Here is a 17,073-nt window from a genome sequence, read left to right as displayed (position 1 = left end):
AAATATGAAAGTATTTTACTGCAGCGTGTTTGAGATACGGGACATTATTACACTTTAGAGGGGTAAAATGTCTATGGGGAACGACCACGCTCTGATATACCTGTAAACTGTTCAATAGAAGGGCTTGACATCATAGGCTGGTGACGAAAGCAGTCAGGAAGCAATAAAAGCATGTGCGAGAGAAAAACAGCGTTATTTTCGGAGACTGACACGAGCGCTAGCAGGGATGCAGGAAGTATTGTTCGAGATGCATAGTCTCCATCCAAAAACGATATGGGGAACGAGATGCACATGTCTCCAGAATTCCAAATCCCTGCCTAGGATTAGCTAGGACAAGAGAATAAAGGCATCTCGCTGCGTTGCAGATGCCCTGAATTGGGACACCCGAAAGAGCAGTTTTGTAAACAGCCATAGCGCAAGTAGAGTGAGCCTTGACCCCCAAAGGTAAGGGGAGACCAGAGGACTCATAAACAGCATCTATAATCCGTCTGCTCAGAGTTTGTTTGGAAGCCGGCAAACTCTCTCTTGGGTTTACCGTAACATACTAGCCACTGGTCCGACCTACGCCCAAGGGCAGCTCTGTGGACATAGGTGTCCAGTGCTCGGACTGGGCACATTAAGATTCTGCTGGTCTGGATCTGTAAAGGGAGGAGGACAGAATGCCTGAAGCATGACGGGCTGTGGTGTAGAGGTAGAGACTTTGGGTACATATCCTGCTCTAGGGTTAAGAAAAAATTAGGCCATACTAGGCGCAATGTCAAGATAGGAAGGGGCCACGGAAAGGGCCTGCAGGTCCCCCACTCTCTTTAGGTAAGACAAGGCTAAGGAGACCTCAGCCTCAGCACACCACTGAGAAAGTGTGTAACCAGGGGATTTTTGCCCACTTAGAAGCCACCAAGAGGGGTGTGGTAGGCCAGGATTGCCGCCACGAGCAGCTTCAAAGTGGAGTAGGATATCCCTGTGAACAAAATGAGCCTGCATGAAGTCCACTGTACAACTGTACTGACTGTAGTGGGCCTAACTTGGGGTCTGCACACCATGAAGAGAAGAGACTCCACCTCAGGGTGTACACTTTTCTCAGGGAGCTCTGGACTGGAGGATGGACTCAACAGCCCCAGTTGAGAGACCACACACTATGAGTCTTCCCACATTTTTTACAGCTCCGGGCGGGGGTGGAGAATGGTGCCCCCATCTGTTAGAGGAGATCCCTCCTGACAGGAATCTCCCATGGAGAGCCGCCGAGAAGGGAAATCAGGTCAGAGAATCAAACTTGGCCCGGGCCAGTACGGGGCTACTAGGAGTAGATGTTCCCCATCTGGGCAAACTCTCTCCAGAACTCCTGTGTACCAGAGTACCAGAGGGGACATTGCGATGTCTCCCGAGTTCCAAAGAGGTTCACCTGAGCTTGGTCAAAAAACACTCTCCAAATTTGCTTCACCACCTTAGGGTGAAGCATCCATTCCCCGTGCCTCAGCCCCTGCCTCAACAGGATGTCTGCTCCCAAATTGAGATGCCCAGGAATGTGTATTGCTTTCAGCTAAAACGAGTTTGTCCAGGGACCACACAAGTATCTGCTGCGCCAGCTTGTTCAAGGGGCGCGAACTTAGACCTCCCTGGTGGTTGATGTAGTAGACCACTGCTGTGTTGTCAGTGCGCACCAACACATGGCAATCTCTTAGGTCCGGGACGAAGTGTCTCACTGATTGAAACATGGCCAGCATCTCTAGACAATTGATAGGCCATGCGAGATGGCAACCACTTCACAGACCACGGGCTGACGAGCCACTCATGACCGTTCACCAACCGGTGAGGGACGCATCTGTCTCTAGTGTCACACGGCGACAAGGAGCTCCCAGCACCGGGCCCTGAGACAAGAACCAAGGTTTCCTCCACATGTCTAAAGCACGTAGGCATCCCTGCGTGACCTTGATCATTGGAAGCAGGTTTCCCCTAGAGGAGAACCCCTTGGTCTTGAGCCACCACTGTAGGGGCCTCATGTGCAGCAGGCCAAAAGGTATCACATTGGACGCAGCTGCCATCAGACCCAATAGTTTTTTAAACTCTTTTACAACAAGTGACTGACCTTCTCTGACTCTCGTGACTGCAGTGAGGATCGACTCGATTCGAGCAGGTGACAGATGTGTCTGCATCATGGTCAAATCCCACACCTCACCTAGATAAGTGGTCCTCTGTAATGGAGATAGCACACTTTTCTTGGTGGGAAAGACCCCGTGGAAAGGTGGTGGTGGATCGCCTAATTGGATCTAATTTTATTTATCTACAGTATGCAGAACCCACACAGACACGGTTGGCAGTAGTTTCCAAGCTGCTAAATAGTCTACTAAGGGAACCAGCCTCTCGAGGCTGGCCTCTGATGTTGCCTGAACTGCTAGCTTGGTATCCTGTAACCACTGACCGGCAGGATATTTCTGAACTAACTGCTCTAGGGACCCCCATAGGGATGGCGAGCCCCTTGGCTCCAATATGCAAGCAGGTGGAAAAAGTTTTTGACTCACAGGAGACCACCGTGCCCTGTAGCCCTGGCAGGGGTAGCAGACTGATCACCTGAGGGCATTGGGGGAAGATGGACACCATGGAATGCGGTGCTATCCACTAGTCCCCAATAGGGGCTGCCCTCAGTTGTCCTGAGAAATAGTCAGGACCGCTTAGCTGTGGACTTCCTTGACTGAAGCATGACCGTCAGGTCAGGCCTCACATTAGAAGCCCCCGGCTAAGAGCGCCGCTGGTTTCTATCCCGCTGTGGAGGGGCCCAAATAGCGACGATTACTGTTTGTGCTTCGTGGTAAGAGGAGCTGGTACACGGGAGGGGCTGTTCATGCCCAGCAGCCACAGCTATGATGCGGTGAGGAAGATACCAATGAAAAGCCACCGCTTGCTTTCGTGCCTCCTGGTACCTGCTGATGACATAATCGACTGCATAGCCAAACAGGCCAGAAGGCACAAGCAGGGCATCCTGTAGGAAGATACCCTGTCGTTCTCTTTCATGTCAGATAGGGTCAACCACAGGTGCCTCTCCGCTGCCACCATTGCTGCCATAGACCGTCCAATGGCACGGGAGGCATGACATATTGCCTTTCAGGAGGTATGACATATCGACCCTCTTCCAAAAGACGCGCTTTTGCACCACATACAATCAAGGGGTGGGAGGGTAGGAGCCTTGGCAAAGCAGGCAGCTCAGGGAGCCATGGCAGAGCAGGCAACTGAAGAGGCCATGGTGGGCCATGGGGGAGCAGTCTTGGTCATGTAGCCCCCTAAAAAACTGAAAATTCTGGGTTCCTTGGCTGGAACAGGCTCTGGGCTGGAGGCCTCCCTAAACTGCATTTAGGAACAACACCCTGGCATTGACTCTGGATTTATGGTCTTCTCTGGCCAGACATGGAAACAACAGCGCTCCCTGTGTTTGATTCAAGCTCTGCTGCCCTCCCTGGGCCAGACGTGGGAACAACAGCCCTCCCACGTCAATAACTGAATGCTCCTTAAAAATTATACAGTAAAGCGTTTTCCTTAGAAATATGTATAGAAGATTAATTCTTTATATTTTTATGGGATATTGTAATGCCAAAAGGCAGCAGAGGGAGCCCTCACCCATGAACTGATTGTTGCTGCTCCCTCTGCTGCCTCGTTGGTTACTTCCTGTTTGGTGGCCATAAAACGAAGCCATTACCAAACAGAGAGTGCAAAGCATTGTTCTGCTGTGTGGAATCTACTCAACATTTTTCAGATTTCCTTGCCTTGTTTTTGTTATTTTCACAACTTGGTTTCTTGTCATAGTTTTGCCATGGTTTTGTTTTGTTTGCTTTGTTTGTTTGCCTTGTTTATTGGTTACTATTTGGACTGCCCTCTCTGGTCTTGACGTCACCGACCAGGAAGCTTAAAAGCACGTCCGGATGGAACAGCGTCAGCTTTCTGTTTTCAGCAAGCGCTCTGTGTGCATGTCACTCTCCATTTTTCGTGCCAGTTTGCACAACTTTCTTTTTGAGAGTGATTGTTTGTCTGTCTGTCAAAATGTCTAAGAAGGGTGAAAATAAGCAGCAACATTACAAGCGGTGTGTCCCTCCTTGCTCTCGTTTCATCACAGGTGAGGATACACACAGCTTGTGTGTTGTCTGCATGGGAGTGGAGCATGCGGCATCAGCCCTCGAGGGGGCTGGTTGCCCGCATTGTGAGCGCATGCCTTTGTGTTTGCTCCGCTCCCGTAAGGCTCTCTTTGCACTCGTGGGGATCGCAATTGGATCTGGCTGAGGGTATGGAGACGGGCGAGTCCCTATCTTCTGCCTCACCAGCCAGATCCGCTGCCCGCTCTCTGGGATCGGAGGAGGTGGATGTGGAGGGCGTCGATGAGGATTCACCCCCTCATTCTCCCCAGTATGAGGAGCTGCTGGAGGTGGTCACTCGCGCCGTGGCTACTCTAAATCTGGAGTGGCCGGCCGAGAGACAGGCCGAACTGCAGAGAAGCAAATTGGATGAGCGCTTTCTGCGGTCTCGGCCACCACCTCCATGCCCGAGTCTTCCGTTTTTCCCTGACCTACACACCGAGGTGTCGAGGTCATGGGGAAAACCTTTCTCTGCGCGTCTCTTCAGCCTGTCTGCCGCTCATTACACCAACGTGGCGGGTTTTCAGAGCTCGCATACAAAGCGATGCCCCGGGTGGAACAGATGCTTGCGAGCTATCTGTCCCCCGGTGCGGCATCGTCTTTGAAGACTCCGACCTTGCCCTCCAGACCGCTTAAGACCACGTTGGCTCTGTTGGGCAAGGGGTATGCGGCAGCAGATCAGGCTGGTGCGTGCCTCCACACTATGGGTGTGTTGCAGGCTTACCAAGCCGACCTGCTCAAGGAGCTAATTGAAGGCGAGGGGGCATGGCCTGATGACATCGCCGAGCTCTGTAGAACCGCTGATTTGTCTCTCCGCGCCACCAATGAGACCGCCCGTGCCATCGGCAGGTCTATGGTAGCTGTGGTGGCTGCGGAGAGGCACCTGTGGCTGACCCTGTCCAGCATCAAAGAAAAGGACAGGGTCTTCCACATGGACGCCCCGCTCGTGCCTTCGGGTCTGTTCATTGGCGCTGTCGATACAATCGTCGACAGACACCAGGAGGCGCGACGACAAGCAGCGGCGTTTCAGCGGTTCCTCCCTCGCCTTGATCCAGCTCAAGGAGCTGCTGATGTTCAGCAGCCCTCACCGCAATCTAGCTCCTCATACAGGAAGGCCCAAAAGCAGAGCGTCGCCTCTCATGCTCCCCCCAGTGGTAAGGACTGAGGGCCACGTCGACGCTCTAGGCCGGGCTCTTCTAAGCCCAAGACTGACCTGAGGGTGGTCTTGCAGGCTAAGAAGAGTTCGGCCAAAAAGCCCTGACCATTATGGAGGGCCGATGGGGACAGTCCCCTCTGGGGAAGAGCGGTTAACACCTCATAATATGGTGCCCATATCTCCTCAGTGTCCCCAGGGGATCGCTTTGCCAACCCTGCCACCTCTGGTGCTTCAGGGCGCAGCGGTCCCCAGCGAGCATACCTCTCAGTCACCGCCCGACATCTGCTAACTGGGTGTGTTCCTGCCGGTCTGCTGCTTCAGGACCCCGAGTTAACTGTTCCTCTAACACCAGAGGTCAGCCTCGAGAGGCTGATTCCCTTAGTAGACTTTCTGGCAGCGTGGAAACTTCTGCCAAATGTCTCTCATTGGGTCCTGCAGACTGTAGAAAAGGGCTACCCTATTCAGTTCGGTGCCCCTCCTACAAGTTTTTCCCACACTTGTGGGTCACGAGCAGGCTCTGGTTAAGGAACAAGAAGTAAACACCCTCCTGAGGAAGGAGGCCATCGAGGTGGTCCCTCCACTCGAGCGAGATGCTGGGTTCTGCAGCCGGTACTTCATTGTTCCCAAGAAGGATGGGGGCCTCAGGCCAATCTTAGATCTACGCTTGCTGAACCGTACAGTCATGCGCCTCAAGTTCAGTATGCTTACGGTCAAGCAGGTTGTGTCTCAAATCAGGTCCGAGGACTGGTTTGTGACAATAGATCTGAAGGACGAATATTTTCACAAATCCATCCTTCCCGAACACAGGAAGTTCTTGAGGTTTGCTTTCAGGGGTGAAGCATACCAATATCGGGTTCTTCCTTTCGGCCTTGCACTCTCACCCCGCACTTTCACGAAGTGTGTGGATGCAGCTCTGGCTCCTCTGAGACTCCAGGGCATCCGCATACTCATCCTCAACTTGTGGAGTTTTGGTTCCTTGCCGCTGTCGCCTCTGGCTTGCTTAGTTGGGGACATTTTCCAGCGATATCGTATACTATTTGAACTGAACTGACGATGATATCACTGAATTCATTAATGAACTGCCTTTAACTGAAAATTGATTGTTACAATAATGCGTTACTTACACACTATTGTGCTGTTTAAATACTGTGCAGTTGCTTTGACACAATCTGTATTGTAAAAGGCGCTATATAAATAAAGGTGACTTGACTTGACTTGACTAAACTACATCGACGACTGGCTGATTTTGGCCCAGTCCGATCAGATGGTGGTTCAACATTGAGATGTTGTTCTGTCACACATGAAAGTGCTGGGGTTAAGACTAAACGCCAAGAAGAGTGTGATTTCTCCATTACAGAGAACCACTTATCTAGGCGTGGTGTGGGATTCCTCCACGATGCAGGCACGTTTTTCTCCTGCTCGTGTCGAGTCAATCCTCACAGAAGTCGCGAAAGTCATAGAAGGCCGGTCACTCACTGTAAAGCGGTTCCAGAAACTGCTGGGTCTGATGGCAGCTGCGTCTAACATAATTCCTTTTGGCCTGCTGTACATGAGACCCCTTCAGTGGTGGCTCAAAACCAAGGGGTTCTCCCCGAGGGGAAACCGGCTTTGCATGATCAAGGTCACATGGCTATGCTTTCGTGCCTTAGACATGTGGAGGAAACCTTGGTTTCTGAATCAGGGCCCGGTGTTGGGAGCTCCTTGCCGCCGTGTCACGTTTGCGATGGATGCATCCCTCACTGGCTGGGGAGCGGTCATGAGTGGCCGCTCGGCCCGTGGTCTGTGGAGGGGCCATCATCTCACTTCGCACATCAATTGCCTGGAGATGTTGGCCGTGTTTCAGGCTCTGTTACACTTTCTCCCAGACCTAAGAGATCACCATGTGTTGGTGCACACTGACAACACAGCGGTGGTCTCTTACATCAACCACCAAGGAGGTCTGCGTTTGCGCCCCTTGTACAAGCGGTCGCACCAGATACTTGTGTGGCCCCCGGGGAAACTCCTCTCGCTGAGAGCAGTTCACATCCCTGGGCATCTCAATGTGGGAGCAGACGTCCTTTCGAGGCAGGGGCCGAGGCCCGGTGAATGGATGCTTCACCCTTTAGTGGTGAAGCAGATCTGGAGAATCTTTGGCCAGGCTCAGGTGGACCTCTTCGCAACTCACAAGAATGCGCAATGTCCCCTCTGGTTCTCTCTGAGTCATCCAGCTCCCTTGGGGCTGGATGCCATGGTACAGACATGGCCGAGGCTACATCTGTACGCTTTTTCCCCGATCGCTCTGTCCCGGGAGTTCTGGCGAGAGTGCGCCGGGACGGGGTTCGACTTCTTTTAGTTGCCCCGTACTGGCCGGGTCGAGTTTGGTTCTCAGACCTGATTTTCCTCCTAGACGGCTCCCTCTGGGGGATTCCTGTCAGGACGGATCTCCTCTCACAGGCGGGAGGCGACATCATTCACCCCCGCCCGGAGCTATGGAAACTATGGGTTTGGACCCTGAGGGGGCACAACTTGTAGCTTCCGGTCTCCCAACTGAGGTTGTTGAGACCATCCTCCAGTCCAGAGCTCCCTCCATGAGGAAACTGTATGCCCTGAACTGGAGACTCTTCACTTCATGGTGCGGAGACCGCCAGTTTGACCCAGTTAACTGCCCAGTTGGTACAGTACTGGAGTTCTTACAGGGCCGTCTCTCCACCGGGTTGACCCACTCCACCTTGAAGGTCTACGTGGCAGCCATTTCTGCTTACCACGCCGCTCTTGGTGGCTCCTCAGTGGGCAGAAACCCCCTGGTTACACATTTCCTCCGCGGTGCGCTGAGGTTGAGGCCTAATATTCGCTAGGTTCTATGGCCTAGATCTCCGAGCCTCTCCTGGCTCCTTCGTTCTCTCGCCCTAATTGGCAGGGACACTTCTCCAGTATGGCGGCGTGGGCATTCTCGTTCCCAAAGCGTTTTGACGCAGCTCGAAGTTACCTGGAAGGGAACGTCTCAGGTTACGTATGTAACCCTAGTTCCCTGAAGGGAATGAGACGCTGCGTCTCGAGGCTATACTTCCGGCATTCCCTGCAGCGCTTGCTACTTCCAGAAGCTGATGCTGTTCTATCCGCACTTGCTTTTAAGCTTCCTGGTCGGTGACATCATCACGCCGGTGACGTCCCACGATTCCATTGGACTGATTGCACACATGATTCAGAGCGTGGTCACGCTGGAGGCGTTCCCAAAGCATTTCGACGCAGCGTCTCGTTCCTTTCAGGGAACTAGGGTTACATACATAACCTGAGACGTTTTTTTCTACTTATTAGAAATGGAGTCTACATACCCTGTTAAAATGTATTAATGTCCCATATCTCCAAAATGGTACAGTAAAATGGTTTCATATGAGGTATGCATATAATATGGGACGTCCTGAATAAGAACTGATCATTGTTTTTTTCTACTTATTAGAAATGGGGTCAATACACCCCTCTAAAGTGTAATAATGACCCATATCTCAAAAATGCTACAGTAAAATAATTTCATATGAGGTGTGCATATAATATGGGACGTCCTGAATGAGAACTGATCATTGTTTTTTTTTACTTATTAGAAATGGGGTCAATACTCCCCTCTAAAGTGTAATAATGGGCCATATCTCAAAAATGCTACAGTAAAATGGTTTCATATGAGGTGTGCATATAGTATGGGACATCCTGAATGAGAACTGATCATTGTTTTTTTCTACTTATTAGAAATGGGTTTTTTATACCCCTCTAAAGTGTAATAATGTCCCATATCTCAAAAATACTACAGTAAAATGGTTTCATATGAGGTGTGCATATAGTATGGGATGTCCTGAATGACAACTGATCATTGTTTTTTTCTACTTATTAGAAATGGGTTTTTTTATACCCCTCTAAAGTGTTATAATGTCCCATATCTCAAAAATGCTACAGTAAAATGGTTTCATATGAGGTGTGCATATAGTATGGGACGTCCTGAATGAGAACTGATCATTGTTTTTTTCTACTTATTAGAAATGGGTTTTTTTATACCCCTCTAAAGTGTAATAATGTCCCATATCTCAAAAATGCTACAGTAAAATGGTTTCATATGAGGTGTGCATGTAGTATGGGACGTCCTGAATGAGAACTGATCATTGTTTTTTTCTACTTATTAGAAATGGGTTTTTTATACCCCTCTAAAGTGTTATAATGTCCCATATCACAAAAATGCTACAGTAAAATGGTTTCATATGAGGTGTGCATATAATATGGGACGTCTTGAATAAGAACTGATCATTGTTTTTTTCTACTTATTAGAAATGGGTTTTTATACCCCTCTAAAGTGTTATAATGTCCCATATCTCAAAAACGCTACAGTAAAATGGTTTCATATGAGGTGTGCATATAATATGGGATGTCTTGAATAAGAACTGATCATTGTTTGTTTCTACTTATTAGAAATGGTTTTTTTATACCCCTCTAAAGTGTTATAATGTCCCATATCTCAAAAACGCTACAGTAAAATGGTTTCATATGAGGTGTGCATATAATATGGGATGTCCTGAATGACAACTGATCATTGTTTTTTTCTACTTATTAGAAATGGGTTTTTTTATACCCCTCTAAAGTGTTATAATGTCCCATATCTCAAAAATGCTACAGTAAAATGGTTTCATATGAGGTGTGCATATAGTATGGGACGTCCTGAATGAGAACTGATCATTGTTTTTTTCTACTTATTAGACATGGGGTCAATACACCCCTCTAAAGTGTAATAATGACCCATATCTCAAAAATGCTACAGTAAAATTGTTTCATATGAGGTGTGCATATATTATGGGACGTCCTGAATAAGAACTGATCATTGTTTTTTTCTACTTATTAGAAATGGGGTCAATAAACCCCTCTAATATTTTTACTGAACTGTAGCTGCTCTCAGGACAGGAGTAATCAATATTAAAATTACTGATATTTTTACTGAACTGTACGCTGCTCTCAGGACAGGAGTAATCAATATTAAAATTACTGATATTTTACTGAACCTCAGCTGCTCTCAGGGCAGGAGTAATCAATATTAAAATTACTGATATTTTACTGAACTGTACGCTGCTCTCAGGGCAGGAGTAATCAATATTAAAATTACTGATATTTTTCTCAGGACAGGAGTAATCAATATTAAAATTACTGATATTTTTACTGAACTGTAGCTGCTCTCAGGGCAGGAGTAATCAATATTAAAATTACTGATATTTTTACTGAACTGTACGCTGCTCTCAGGACAGGAGTAATCAATATTAAAATTACTGATATTTTACTGAACCTCAGCTGCTCTCAGGGCAGGAGTAATCAATATTAAAATTACTGATATTTTACTGAACTGTACGCTGCTCTCAGGGCAGGAGTAATCAATATTAAAATTACTGATATTTTTCTCAGGACAGGAGTAATCAATATTAAAATTACTGATATTTTTACTGAACTGTAGCTGCTCTCAGGACAGGAGTAATCAATATTAAAATTACTGATATTTTTACTGAACTGTGTGCTGCTCTCAGGGCAGGAGTAATCAATATTAAAATTACTGATATTTTTACTGAACTGTGCGCTGCTCTCAGGGCAGGAGTAATCAATATTAAAATTACTGATATTTTTACTGAGCTGTACGCTGCTCTCAGGGCAGGAGTAATCAATATTAAAATTACTGATATTTTTACTGAACTGTACACTGCTCTCAGGACAGGAGTAATCAATATTAAAATTACTGATATTTTTACTTAACTGTACGCTGCTCTCAGGACAGGAGTAATCAATATTAAAATTACTGATATTTTTACTGAACTGTACGGCTTCTCTCAGGGCAGGAGTAATCAATATTAAAATTACTGACATATTTACTGAACTGTAGCTGCTCTCAGGGCAGGAGTAATCAATATTAAAATTACTGATATTTTTACTGAACTGTAGCTGCTCTCAGGGCAGGAGTAATAATATTAAAATTACTGATATTTTTACTGAACTGCGGCTGCTCTCAGGGCAGGAGTAATCAATATTAAAATTACTGATATTTTTACTGAACTGTACACTGCTCTCAGGACAGGAGTAATCAATATTAAAATTACTGATATTTTTACTGAACTGTACGCTGCTCTCAGGACAGGAGTAATCAATATTAAAATTACTGATATTTTTACTGAACTGTACGCTGCTCTCAGGACAGGAGTAATCAATATTAAAATTACTGATATTTTACTGAACTGCAGCTGCTCTCAGGGCAGGAGTAATCAATGTTAAAATTACTGATATTTTACTGAACTGTACGCTGCTCTCAGGGCAGGAGTAATCAATATTAAAATTACTGATATTTTTACTGAACTGTGCGGCTGCTCTCAGGGCAGGAGTAATCAATATTAAAATTACTGATATTTTTACTGAACTGTGCGGCTGCTCTCAGGGCAGGAGTAATCAATATTAAAATTACTGATATTTTTACTGAACTGCGGCTGCTCTCAGGGCAGGAGTAATAATATTAAAATTACTGATATTTTTACTGAACTGCGGCTGCTCTCAGGGCAGGAGTAATAATATTAAAATTACTGATATTTTTACTGAACTGCGGCTGCTCTCAGGGCAGGAGTAATAATATTAAAATTACTGTTATTTTTACTGAACTGCGGCTGCTCTCAGGGCAGGAGTAATAATATTAAAATTACTGATATTTTAACTGAACTGCGGCTGCTCTCAGGGCAGGAGTAATAATATTAAAATTACTGATATTTTTACTGAACTGAGGCTGCTCTCAGGGCAGGAGTACTGAATAGGTTCGTATTACTGACATTTTTAATGAAATATATGCTGCTCTCAGGACAGGAGTAATCAATAGGTTCATATTACTGTTATTTGTAGTGTACTCACATCAAAGTATTTCTGTATGACTATACTTTGCATGGGAATTTAAGACTGACCTTAAAAACATTTCAGATGCTGTGCAACAGGATTGGTCCGCTGGTTCGTCGGGTTATGCCATCCCCATTTCAAATGCATTTCCATCGTGCATTATTTGTTTTATACCACCTCAAGAAATTCCAATTTTTTCCTAGAGCACCCCAAGTCCCAGCTTTGTACATTTAAATGTTTTCCTTTATTCCGTGGTTTCCTTGGATTACCTTAAGAAACAATTTTAAAACACCTGGTTTAAACCAATCCTGTTCCTGGCGATCTACCTTCCTACAAAATCAGGTTCAGACTTAATCAAACAAACATTAACAAGCTAATTAAGATCTTCAAGAGCACTTGCTAATTTTACTGAACTGTAGCTGCTCTCAGGGCAGGAGTAATCAATATTAAAATTACTGATATTTTTACTGAACTGTAGCTGCTCTCAGGGCAGGAGTAATCAATATTAAAATTACTGATATTTTTACTGAACTGTACGCTGCTCTCAGGGCAGGAGTAATCAATATTAAAATTACTGATATTTTTCTCAGGACAGGAGTAATCAATATTAAAATTACTGATATTTTTACTGAACTGTAGCTGCTCTCAGGGCAGGAGTAATCAATATTAAAATTACTGATATTTTTTCTGAACTGTAGCTGCTCTCAGGACAGGAGTAATCAATATTAAAATTACTGATATTTTTACTGAAGTGTAGCTGCTCTCAGGACAGGAGTAATCAATATTAAAATTACTGATATTTTTACTGAACTGTACGCTGCTCTAAGGACAGGAGTAATCAATATTAAAATTACTGATATTTTTACTGAACTGTACGCTGCTCTCAGGACAGGAGTAATCAATATTAAAATTACTGATATTTTACTGAACTGTACGCTGCTCTCAGGGCAGGAGTAATCAATATTAAAATTACTGATATTTTTACTGAACTGTACGCTGCTCTCAGGGCAGGAGTAATCAATATTAAAATTACTGATATTTTTACTGAACTGTGTGCTGCTCTCAGGACAGGAGTAATCAATATTAAAATTACTGATATTTTTACTGAACTGTAGCTGCTCTCAGGACAGGAGTAATCAATATTAAAATTACTGATATTTTTACTGAACTGTAGCTGCTCTCAGGACAGGAGTAAACAATATTAAAATTACTGATATTTTTACTGAACTGCGGCTGCTCTCAGGACAGGAGTAATCAATATTAAAATTACTGATATTTTTACTGAACTGTACACTGCTCTCAGGACAGGAGTAATCAATATTAAAATTACTGATATTTTTCTCAGGACAGGAGTAATCAATATTAAAATTACTGATATTTTTACTGAACTGTAGCTGCTCTCAGGACAGGAGTAATCAATATTAAAATTACTGATATTTTTACTGAACTGTGCGGCTTCTCTCAGGGCAGGAGTAATCAATATTAAAATCACTGATATTTTTACTGAACTGTAGCTGCTCTCATGGCAGGAGTAATCAATATTAAAATTACTGACATTTTTACTGAACTGTAGCTGCTCTCAGGGCAGGAGTAATCAATATGAAAATTACTGATATTTTTACTGAACTGTAGCTGCTCTCAGGGCAGGAGTAATCAATATTAAAATTACTGATATTTTTACTGAACTGCGGCTGCTCTCAGGGCAGGAGTAATAATATTAAAATTACTGATATTTTTACTGAACTGCGGCTGCTCTCAGGGCAGGAGTAATAATATTAAAATTACTGATATTTTTCTCAGGACAGGAGTAATCAATATTAAAATTACTGATATTTTTACTGAACTGTACGCTGCTCTCAGGGCAGGAGTAATCAATATTAAAATTACTGATATTTTTCTCAGGACAGGAGTAATCAATATTAAAATTACTGATATTTTTGCTGAACTGTAGCTGCTCTCAGGGCAGGAGTAATCAATATTAAAATTACTGATATTTTTCTCAGGACAGGAGTAATCAATATTAAAATTACTCATATTTTTACTGAACTGTAGCTGCTCTCAGGGCAGGAGTAATCAATATTAAAATTACTGATATTTTTACTGAACTGTAGCTGCTCTCAGGACAGGAGTAAACAATATTAAAATTACTGATATTTTTACTGAACTGTACGCTGCTCTCAGGGCAGGAGTAATCAATATTAAAATTACTGATATTTTTACTGAACTGCGGCTGCTCTCAGGGCAGGAGTAATCAATATTAAAATTACTGATATTTTTACTGAACTGCGGCTGCTCTCAGGGCAGGAGTAATCAATATTAAAATTACTGATATTTTTACTGAACTGTACGCTGCTCTCAGGGCAGGAGTAATCAATATTAAAATTACTGATATTTTTACTGAACTGCAGCTGCTCTCAGGGCAGGAGTAATCAATATTAAAATTACTGATATTTTACTGAACTGTACGCTGCTCTCAGGGCAGGAGTAATCAATATTAAAATTACTGATATTTTTCTCAGGACAGGAGTAATCAATATTAAAATTACTGATATTTTTACTGAACTGTACGCTGCTCTCAGGACAAGAGTAATCAATATTAAAATTACTGATATTTTTACTGAACTGTACGCTGCTCTCAGGACAGGAGTAATCGATATAAAAATTACTGATATTTTTACTGAACTGTACGCTGCTCTCAGGACAAGAGTAATCAATATTAAAATTACTGATATTTTTACTGAACTGTACGCTGCTCTCAGGACAAGAGTAATCAATATTAAAATTACTGATATTTTTACTGAACTGTACGCTGCTCTCAGGACAGGAGTAATCAATATTAAAATTACTGATATTTTTACTGAACTGTACGCTGCTCTCAGGACAGGAGTAATCAATATTAAAATTACTGATATTTTACTGAACTGCAGCTGCTCTCAGGGCAGGAGTAATCAATGTTAAAATTACTGATATTTTACTGAACTGTACGCTGCTCTCAGGGCAGGAGTAATCAATATTAAAATTACTGATATTTTTACTGAACTGTGCGGATGCTCTCAGGACAGGAGTAATCAATATTAAAATTACTGATATTTTTACTGAACTGTAGCTGCTCTCAGGACAGGAGTAATCAATATTAAAATTACTGATATTTTTACTGAACTGCGGCTGCTCTCAGGGCAGGAGTAATAATATTAAAATTACTGATATTTTTACTGAACTGCGGCTGCTCTCAGGGCAGGAGTAATAATATTAAAATTACTGATATTTTTACTGAACTGCGGCTGCTCTCAGGGCAGGAGTAATAATATTAAAATTACTGATATTTTTACTGAACTGCGGCTGCTCTCAGGGCAGGAGTAATAATATTAAAATTACTGATATTTTTACTGATCTGTGCGGCTGCTCTCAGGGCAGGAGTAATAATATTAAAATTACTGATATTTTTACTGATCTGTGCGGCTGCTCTCAGGGCAGGAGTAATAATATTAAAATTACTGATATTTTTACTGAACTGCGGCTGCTCTCAGGGCAGGAGTAATAATATTAAAATTACTGATATTTTTACTGAACTGAGGCTGCTCTCAGGGCAGGAGTACTGAATAGGTTCGTATTACTGACATTTTTAATGAAATATATGCTGCTCTCAGGACAGGAGTAATCAATAGGTTCATATTACTGTTATTTGTAGTGTACTCACATCAAAGTATTTCTGTATGACTATACTTTGCATGGGAATTTAAGACTGACCTTAAAAACATTTCAGATGCTGTGCAACAGGATTGGTCCGCTGGTTCGTCGGGTTATGCCATCCCCATTTCAAATGCATTTCCATCGTGCATTATTTGTTTTAACCCTTTATACCACAAGCCAAATACCACCTCAAGAAATTCCAATTTTTTCCTAGAGCACCCCAAGTCCCAGCTTTGTACATTTAAATGTTTTCCTTATTCCGTGGTTTCCTTGTATTACCTTAAGAAACAATTTTAAAACACCTGGTTTAAACCAATCCTGTTCCTGGCGATCTACCTTCCTACAAAATCAGGTTCAGACTTAATCAAACAAACATTAACCAGCTAATTAAGATCTTCAAGAGCACTTGCTAATTTTACTGAACTGTAGCTGCTCTCAGGGCAGGAGTAATCAATATTAAAATTACTGATATTTTTACTGAACTGTAGCTGCTCTCAGGGCAGGAGTAATCAATATTAAAATTACTGATATTTTTACTGAACTGTACGCTGCTCTCAGGACAGGAGTAATCAATATTAAAATTACTGATATTTTTACTGAACTGTACGCTGCTCTCAGGGCAGGAGTAATCAATATTAAAATTCCTGATATTTTTCTCAGGACAGGAGTAATCAATATTAAAATTACTGATATTTTTACTGAACTGTAGCTGCTCTCAGGGCAGGAGTAATCAATATTAAAATTACTGATATTTTTACTGAACTGTAGCTGCTCTCAGGACAGGAGTAATCAATATTAAAATTACTGATATTTTTACTGAACTGTAGCTGCTCTCAGGACAGGAGTAATCAATATTAAAATTACTGATATTTTTACTGAACTGTACGCTGCTCTCAGGACAGGAGTAATCAATATTAAAATTACTGATATTTTTACTGAACTGCGGCTGCTCTCAGGGCAGGAGTAATAATATTAAAATTACTGATATTTTTACTGAACTGCGGCTGCTCTCAGGGCAGGAGTAATCAATATTAAAATTACTGATATTTTACTGAACTGTACGCTGCTCTCAGGGCAGGAGTAATCAATATTAAAATTACTGATATTTTTCTCAGGACAGGAGTAATCAATATTAAAATTACTGATATTTTTACTGAACTGTAGCTGCTCTCAGGGCAGGAGTAATCAATATTAAAATTACTGATATTTTTACTGAACTGTAGCTGCTCTCAGGACAGGAGTAAT

This window comes from Garra rufa, chromosome 3 (assembly GCF_049309525.1).
Source record: "Garra rufa chromosome 3, GarRuf1.0, whole genome shotgun sequence".
Lineage (NCBI taxonomy): Eukaryota > Metazoa > Chordata > Actinopteri > Cypriniformes > Cyprinidae > Garra > Garra rufa.
Note: the sequence above shows the minus strand (reverse complement) of the source record.